Genomic DNA, 9,138 nt, shown 5'->3' on the forward strand with positions numbered 1-9,138 from the left:
ACAAGTGCCTGTGAAGAGTTCAGCTTCTTGAGGACACCAGCACTGCCCACACACATAGGTCTTTAAAAATTGTCTTCCTCCACCAGTGTGCAGTGGAAAGCTGTTCCACAGTGCTCTACACTTAGTATCCACAGCTAATGTACCACCAGTGTGTGCCATGATTCCCAGTGTGTGTCTCTCAACTTTGGGAGGTGGGGATTTGACTATACCTAGAAGTGCTCAGGGAACAAAATGCCAAAGATCATACCAGGACGGGTTCTGTTCAAGGCAGGTACTTGTATCTTCTGTACTCTCATTCCTGTCTCCAAAGTGTTCAAGAATAATGGCAAGAACTGGGGTCATCATGAAACAGCAGATTGCATTTGACAAGGTAAATCATTTATTTCACACTGTTAGTCCTACCACTCTCAGTTCTGCATGCCTGGAATATCACTTCAAAACTCTTGTTCAGACTGCTAAATTCCCCCGCTGGCTAGTATATTTGCAACTCAAAGGTTGAGCTAAAGCCAGTTCCCAGCAACTTGCTTTTTCCTGCTCTCAGCTTGATGGTGCTATACAATAGCTTCTTGAATACAATAGCCTTTCTTGAATTCTACTTTCCGGAGGCTGCAAACTTTGAACTTGTTGCAAACCAGAACACCTCCATCTCATGTTTCGCCTTACCTCTAGCAGGGCTCTTTTTCACCTACATTGGGTAGTTATTTGATATGTAGATTCTAGGGTCGGTACCATTGTGTTGTTCCTCCTAATGATCCTCTGCCCTTTGTTTCCCTGAAAATACCTTGCATACCAGAGTTGTGCTTAAAATGTCATCAGCTGAAAAGTAAAGTTTGTCTCTCATCTCATAGATGTGGGTCCCCATTAAAAAAAAAAAACATCTTGTTCAAATGGTGACATTCCATACTAACAGGATAAAGAAAGATATCTAGCACAGAGGAGCAAACACAATCTCAATATTTGGATTTCGAACTTCCGAACTTCAAACCCTTTCCATAAAAAAAAAATTCTAAAGTTTCTTCTTTCCCACACCAAGTGGCTTATCTCATCACCCAAATAAACCCTTTATTTCCAAATGAACCCATAGAAGGTCATGAGCTACTTGATGGTGTATGGCAGGAAATAGCCATGTCAAGTCTCTTCAGGCCAATACATGATTTTGAGTCTGTCCATCCAAGGATGTGCATTGCCGAGGGCTCCAAGGACCTCCTGTACTAAGTACATACTCAAACTGGGCATATGCTCCTTTAGCACAAGGCTGTTCCAAAAGTCTCTTCCCCACTACAGTGCGTATGGCGCCCTTTCGTCAAGATCATCAGAGCAGATATGAGCTCTTTCTCTAAGGTAAAAGAAAGCACACACCACATACCAAAATATTTCATGCTCAAAGGTCAATGTATTCAGTTTCTTTCCATGTAGCACAGGTGTTGAAGTGCATTAGTTCTTTCCCAGACAAACTGAACACCTTTGAGCGTCCACTCATGGTCCATATTCAGTAGCACAGTGAAGAGAGAAGTCATATACTGACCTAATGATGACAAAATTGGAGAACGTGCGGGGAAAGGCAGCTAGATAGTCTTATCTACTGTCTCTTCTGTCAATCATTGCCAAGTGCACGCAGGGTGCTCCGAATCTGTTCCAATGGCTGCTGGTTAAGCCATTCAGATCTGTCCAAGGAAGGAAGGCACAGGAAAAGAGGAAAATGTCTTATCCTAGGAAGGAGTTAAGAATATGGTGGGGCTGGGAGAAATCATCCTCCTTAAGATGCCATGCCAAGCAGAAAGCCTCCAATGAAGCCACCAGCCACGAGAACGTTCTTCACGAATAACACCATCTCCTCTGCTTTACTCTTCACCTCTGCGGGTATCTGATTGCTCTTGCGTATCTTCAGCTGTTCCTTGGCTTTCTTCATGTCCTTCTCGAACTCGCTGCCAGTCAACCTTGATGTAGCCAGTGTGATTTGCAAGCTGAAGGAGGAAGAATCAACCTCCCACAGCAGTAGCGGCCAACTTCCCAACCTTCTGGAATATGAAACCTGTGCACCAACCAGTGACACCTCCGATTAATAGCTGGGTCGCCACACTGTACTTCTCAGCTGAAGGCCCTGTCTCTTGCCCAAACAGTTTGCGCCACCATGCTTTTTTTTGACAAGTTCTGCAAGATCTAGCGTCTCAAAATTCCCTTGACTGGAGGTGTCCATTTCAACGAGCAGGTCTCGAGATGACAGGCTGGGGGGGTTCTGGGGTAAGTGGAGAAGCTCTCAAAACGTGGGAAAGATGTTTCCATTCCCACGGTGGAAGAGAGGGGCACTCTGGGAATCTTATAATGGATCATCTAGCTTTTTTTATTTTTTCAAAGAATATGTAGTTTTTACTTTCTTGATCTTTTAGATTTCTTTTTGGGTGTCCCGTTCATTAATTTTTGCTCTAAGTTTTATTATTTCCTACCTCCCTTCTGATTTAACTCATTTTGTTGGTCATTTTTTCAATTCCCTTAAGTTATCTATGTAGGACCTTTCTTCCTTCCCTAGTGAATGCTTGCAAAGATATAAATTTTTATTTTAGTGTAAATATTCCCTGAAGAAAATCATAGAAAATCATAGAAGGTCAGTAATGAGGCAGGGCCATCAGGAAAATGGTGATTGTGGGTGATGGAGTTCAGTAGGCATAGTTTCGACTGGGCTGGGGCTTGGTCAGCCTTCTCCTCCCAAGGTAGCCAACTTTCTGCTTCATGGGCCTTGTACCCATGATCTGTCACAGCTTGGTTTAAATCCCATTCAAGAAGAGAGTGATTGTGGAGCTGGACCAATTAAACATCCACCCAACCTTTTTTTTTTTTTTTTTGGTTTTTGGGTCACACCCGGCGGTGCTCAGAGGTTACTCCTGACTGTCTGCTCAGAAATAGCTCCTGGCAGGCACGGGGGACCATATGGGACACTGGGATTCGAACCAACCACCTTTGGTCTTGGATCGGCTGCTTGCAAGGCAAACGCCTGTGCTATCTCTCCGGGCCCCCACCCAAGCTTTTTTAAGGGAGTTTTTTTTGCTTGAAGGATTGTCTTCCAATCTTTGACTTTGAGTCTGTCTTTGCTTTGATAACTCAGATGTATTTATGCAGACAGCAGAATGTTGGATTCAGTTTTCTGCTTCATTTTACCACTCTGTGTCCCTTAACTGGTACATTTAGTTTGTTGATGTTGAGAGAGATGATTGTCATGGGATCTTGTGCCATCTTTTTGTAGAAGTTTGGTGTACTTGTGGGGTTTGAATTGCCTTAAAGCAGACCCTTCAGTACTTCTTTTTAAGGTTGGTTTTTAGTCAGTACAGTTTCTGAGCTGTTGTTTATCTGTGAGACTGTGTATCCTTCCCTGAAACCTGAATGAAATTCTGGCTGGGTGAAGGTATTCTTCATGAAGCATTCATTTCATTGAGTTTTTTCACTATATTCCATCACTGCCTTCCTGCCTGGAGAGCTGCTTGTGATAAATCTGATGCATATCTTAAAGATGCTTTTTTTGTATTTGATTTCTCTTTGTAATCTTGCTGCTTTTGGTATTTAGCTCTGTAGTGTTAATTAAATAACGATGGGGCTGGATGGCGATGGATGGAGGTGGATTTCTCTGTCTGCCATCCCAGGCCACGTGGCTCAGCAACCCCCATGCAGCCGGCGGGTTCCAGGCCCAGGTAATTGGCGTAATCAAGACTCACTCACAGGCAGGCTTCAGGAAGAATCATTTTTATTCAGGCCCTAGCCACCACGTGGGTGTGGCCTACTCATAACCTTTCAAGCATCCAGCCATTCTAGGCTTGCCCTACGTCTTATTTCAGCCATCTCCCTCCGAGAGCCCAGCAGGGCCAAAAGGCAAAGACCCTTAATCCCCCGGCTTCCGGGTTTATCTACCTATTCCAAGACCCCTCCCAGGAATGGGCCGGGTCTTGCAGGTAAAGTCACACCTCTTATCCAGTTCCCAAGACCCCTCCCAGAAATGGGTGGGTTTCAAGTACACTACATTTCCTCCTTTTCTTAATATTTTTATGCACCAACGTAATAAAGTGAAAATTAATATACCAGCCCTTTTCAAAAACATATTTTTACAAAATATACTTTACACCTGTAACCTAAAATTCTATTAATGCTTTTTTACCAAGCATTATTTCGGAACTTTTATGTTCCTATACTTTTAAACTATATTGGGGGAACTTTATTGTTCCTATACCTTTCCTATACACAAGTACTTTAGCATACATGCATAACATACATTTTAAAAACAGGCTAAGTACATTAAAATACACAGTAAAACATTTTGCAATTGAAATATTAACTATGAAAGACAACAAAACACATTTAAATTATAAAGAAAATGACTAAGACAAAGATGCAGATGGTTAGAAATTAGATGTTTAAATGGGCTAAGCTGAATTACCTCCCTTTTATTTTTATTTTTTAACCACTAACTAACTAAAACTTATTCCATCACCAACTATGAGTAAACTATAAAGACTACCCGCTTAGTACCTATACCTAAAATCATAGTTCAAATGATTAATTTGTTGCACGCTGATTTCACCACGTGGCTTCTGTAAACTTGCTGGTTTGTCCCACGCTGATCTTACCACGTGGCTTCCTTTCAGTTTCAGGCCCCTGCAGACGGTTCTGTAGACCATGAGGTTGCAGGTTCCGCTGCCCACTGTTTTACCTTTGTGACCTGGAGGATGGATTCCAGGTTTTTTCCGCTTTTCCGGGCCAAGCTGAGCCCAGCCGAGCCCAGCCCAGCCCAGCCGAGCCGAGCCGCCGCTTGGAGCTTTTCGCCGCTTCTTTGATGCTGGAGGGGCTTCACCGCTGCCTTTTCTTTTCTCCGGGCGCACTTTGGAAGCAGCTTATGGCCCACATTTTCACAGGGCGCTTTTGGATGTTTAGAGTTCCAAGTGATTTAAACTAAAAGTTCAGTCCGAAATTTCCAAAGTCGAAATCCAAATTTAAGCCAAAGGTCATTCTCAGAAAATCAGTCCATTTTCAATAGTCTTTTTTCTCCTCCGTTTCCAATTTAGACTTTTAATTAGTTTTTTGTACAGGCCGAAGTTTTTGTTTCTTGTAACAAAGTTTCAGTTCTGGGCCTGGGCCTGGGCTGGAGGTGATGCAAGCTTCCACCTCTCTTCTTTCAGTTGCCCTTCTTCCCCTGGAAGGGGTGGCGGCCATCTTTGAACATGGCTTCACGTGGTGAAACCCTTTGGGCTGACTCCATTTGAAAAGAGCCAAAATCAAACAGAAGAGCAGAAATCTCACCATATTTGCTGTTTTCTTGGGTCCAGGATTCAGGTCCCTGTATCGGGGCGCCAGATGTAGTGTTAATTAAATAACGATGGGGCTGGATGGCGATGGATGGAGGTGGATTTCTCTGTCTGCCATCCCAGGCCACGTGGCTCAGCAACCCCCATGCAGCCGGCGGGTTCCAGGCCCAGGTAATTGGCGTAATCAAGACTCACTCACAGGCAGGCTTCAGAAAGAATCATTTTTATTCAGGCCCTAGCCACCACGTGTGTGTGGCCTACTCATAACCTTTCAAGCATCCAGCCATTCTAGGCTTGCCCTACGTCTTATTTTAGCCATCTCCCTCCGAGAGCCCAGCAGGGCCAAAAGGCAAAGACCCTTAATCCCCCGGCTTCCGGGTTTATCTACCTATTCCAAGACCCCTCCCAGGAATGGGCCAGGTCTTGCAGGTAAAGTCACACCTCTTATCCAGTTCCCAAGACCCCTCCCAGAAATGGGTGGGTTTCAGGTACACTACATAGCTCTATCTATAGTTTTCATCATTTTGACCATATGTGTCTTGGAGTGCTTTTATTTTAATACTTTTTAGCTGGTACAGTTCAGGCATCCAGAATGTGGGTGCAAGCATGCTTCAGCTCTGAAAACTTCTCAGTGATGATGTGTTTGACTTCCTCCTAGAGATTTTCTTCTTGGCCCTCTGGAACCCTAATAATTCTTATGCTTTTCCTGTTGAATTTATCCCAAAAGTCCTCATCAGAGAGGCGGATGTTATTTGGGTCTTCAGAACTACCATCTTTGTTTACTAAGTGTGGTGGGGTTCGGTGTTGATTTCTCATTGGGACCTTTGTAGTGTTGTGGTGCTTTGTTGTTGTTGTTTTTTTTTAATACGTTGTAGTGGGGCTTCTTGACTAGAAGAAAATGTGTGGCAATGAGTATAATAGAGCAGCCGTGTTCATGTCTGGGTACACTCACCTCAGTTCAAAATGGTGCTTTTGAATCCAAATGTTGCCTGTAGCCTGCAGCTACTGCTTTTGGTGGTGGTGGTCACCAGTTCTTTCTTTCTTTGGGCTACACGATTATCTCAAGAAGGGTCAATTTTAAATAATTGTTATATCTATCATTGTTGTTCCTAAAGTCGTTGTCTCAGGATTTACTGGGATCTAGTTGGTGCTAGTTGAGCTTCTGTGTTACTGTTTAAGTGTTTTGTGGTCTTCCTAGTAAATGTTCGCATTAGATTTTCTCTTGTGATATTGGGCTGACACTACCATGAAATTTTGAGGTGTCACATGGTCACTTGCAGCCCTGTGGTCCAGAATCTTTAGATATCGAACAAATTTGGTGGCTTGGTAGGTTTTTATTTTTTATTTTTTTGTTTTTTTTTGGGTCACACCCAGAAGCGCTCAGGCTCTGCACTCAGCAATCGCCCCTGGCAGGCACAGGAACCATATGGGATGTTTGCATTCGAACCACTGTCCTTCTGTGTGCAAGGCAAATGCCTTACCTCCATGCTATCTCTCTTACCCTCGCTTGGCAGTTTTATAAATTGTAGTATTTTCTGGAGGATGTTGGGTGTGGCACTGTGCCTTTAAATAGAATGAGAAATTGACCATTATCTATTCAGAAAAGGTCCTGGAGGAGTTTTCAGCCTGGACCAAACTACCTAGGAAAAGTTTGTGAGCCATTATTTTCTTTTCCACTTATGTATTTTCATTAGAGAAGTGTCATTCCAGTTTCTTTGTCTGTTAAAAAAATTGATTTATTTGTTCTACTACTTTTTGAATTTTAAGAATTCTTTATATGGCCTAGATACAAGTCTTTTTCAGAGATATGTTTTGCAATGATTTCCTCTAATCTGTCAGACATTTTTAGAAACCATTTTTATTGAGGTTCAGTGACTTAAAATAATGTGTTTACTTTTATTTATTTATTTATTTTTGTTTTTTGGACTACACCCGGTGACGCTTAGGGGTTACTCCTGGCTATGTGCTCCGAAATCGCTCCTGGTTTGGGGTACCATATGGGATGCCAGGGCATCAATCCGCTATCAGTCCTAGGTTAGTGCGTGCCAGGCAAATGCCCTACCACTATGCCACCACTCCAGCCCCCAAACAATGTATTTCTTTTTGTTTGTTTTGGAGGCATTATGCCATTGCCACTATGCTCATATGTCACTTCTGGCTCTGCTCTCAAGGATCACTACTGGCAGGGTTCTGGGTTAGATTTTTGATTTGTTTTGTTCTGGCCTCACCTGGTGGTACTCAGAAATTACTCTTGGCAATGCTTGGTGGGGGACTATATGGGATGCCTGGGATAAAACTGGCTTGGCAGGCTGCATGCATGAAGACAAATGCCCTATTTGTTGTATTATCTTCCAGGCCCTATCTATCAGACTTTAAAGCACAGAACTTATTCATTTTGGTGAGGTTACTATTTATATATATATTTTTAGTTGCTCAATGTCTATGTTTTTGGCATCATACCTAAAAGTCATAGCCAAATCCATTATCATCACTTTATGTTTCTCTCTATTAAGAATGTTGGGGTTTGGGACCGATGCAGCTGGAGTTAAAGAATGAATGTAGGATCCTGTGGTCAGGATTCAACCACACTTGGCATGAGAGCATATAGTTCAGCACAATTTGCTGAAAAGATTATTTTTTGTAAAATTTTTATACTTTAATAATATTTAACATTATATTTAAATTACATTTAAATTATAGTTAAATATAATATTTAAAATAATATTTAGGGCCCGGAGAGATAGCACAGTGGTGTTTGCCTTGCAAGCAGCCGATCCAGGACCAAAGGTGGTTGGTTTGAATCCCGGTGTCCCATATGGTCCCCCGTGCCTGCCAGGAGCTATTTCTGAGCAGACAGCCAGGAGTAACCCCTGAGCATTGCCTGGTGTGGCCCAAAAACCAAAAACCAAAAAAAAAAAAAAAAAAATTTAAGCACCATGATTACAAACATGTTTGTAGTTGTGTTTCAGTCATCAAAAAGTACACCCCCCTTCACCAGTACAATGCACCAATGCACCCCTCTGTCTCTCTTTTGGTGGAAAATTACTTTTCTTTGTGTTTGTTTTTGGGCCATACCCTGCAGTGCTCTGTTGGTAGAAAATTAATTGACTCTGGAAACTGATTTCAAGCCTCCTCGTTTGATTGCTGTCTTATCTTCTTAAGTTAGTTTCAAACCAGTCACCTTTGCTTTATATCAAGTTTTGAAACTGAGAAGTGTAAAATTTAAACTCTGCCCCGCCCCTGCCCTCCTTGTCCTCTCCAGGCTCCTGGAGGCCAAGAGGGAAGGGAGGGACCCCTGGGTCAGGGGCCAGAGAGCTGCATGTGCTTGGGCACGTGTTCCCCATGGCCTCACTACTGGGGTCTTAGGGTCTGGGGTAACGGTGAGAAAGATGCTTTGGGAAGGGTCTGCAAAGAAACGATGGCATTTGCAAGAGACAGTTTTCTTCTTTCTTTCTTTCTTTCTTTCTTTCTTTCTTTCTTTCTTTCATTTCTTCTTCTTTCTTTCTTTCTATCTTTCTTTCTTTCTTTCTTTCTTGCCTTCTTCTTCTCTTCCTTCCTTCCTTCCTTCCTTCCTTCCTTCCTTCCTTCCTTCCTTCCTTCCTTCCTTCCTTCCTTCTTCCTTCCTTCCTTCCTTCCTTCCTTCCTTCCTTCCTTCCTTCCTTCCTTCCTTCCTGCCTTCCTTCCTTCCTTCCTTCCTTTCCTTTCTCTTCTTCTTTCTTTCTTTCTTTCTTTCTTCTTTTGTGGTTTTTGGGTCACACCCAGCAGTACTCAGGGGTTATTCCTGGCTCCAGGCTCAGAAATTGCTCCTGGCAGGCATGGGGGCCCATATGGGATGCCGGGATTTGAACCGATG

The 9,138-nt window shown here is 43.0% G+C and overlaps 1 long non-coding RNA gene across 1 annotated transcript; it reads right to left on the minus strand.

Moving 5' to 3' along the window:
- Window positions 1-356: 356 nt before the first annotated feature.
- On the minus strand, window positions 357-941 carry LOC126024786 (uncharacterized). The gene is made up of 2 exons (XR_007500889.1): window positions 877-941; window positions 357-440 (listed from the first exon to the last, which is right to left on the minus strand). It is a non-coding gene; the product is annotated as an uncharacterized LOC126024786 (long non-coding RNA).
- Window positions 942-9,138: the final 8,197 nt, after the last annotated feature.

This window comes from Suncus etruscus, chromosome 12 (genome assembly GCF_024139225.1).
Source record: "Suncus etruscus isolate mSunEtr1 chromosome 12, mSunEtr1.pri.cur, whole genome shotgun sequence".
NCBI lineage: Eukaryota > Metazoa > Chordata > Mammalia > Eulipotyphla > Soricidae > Suncus > Suncus etruscus.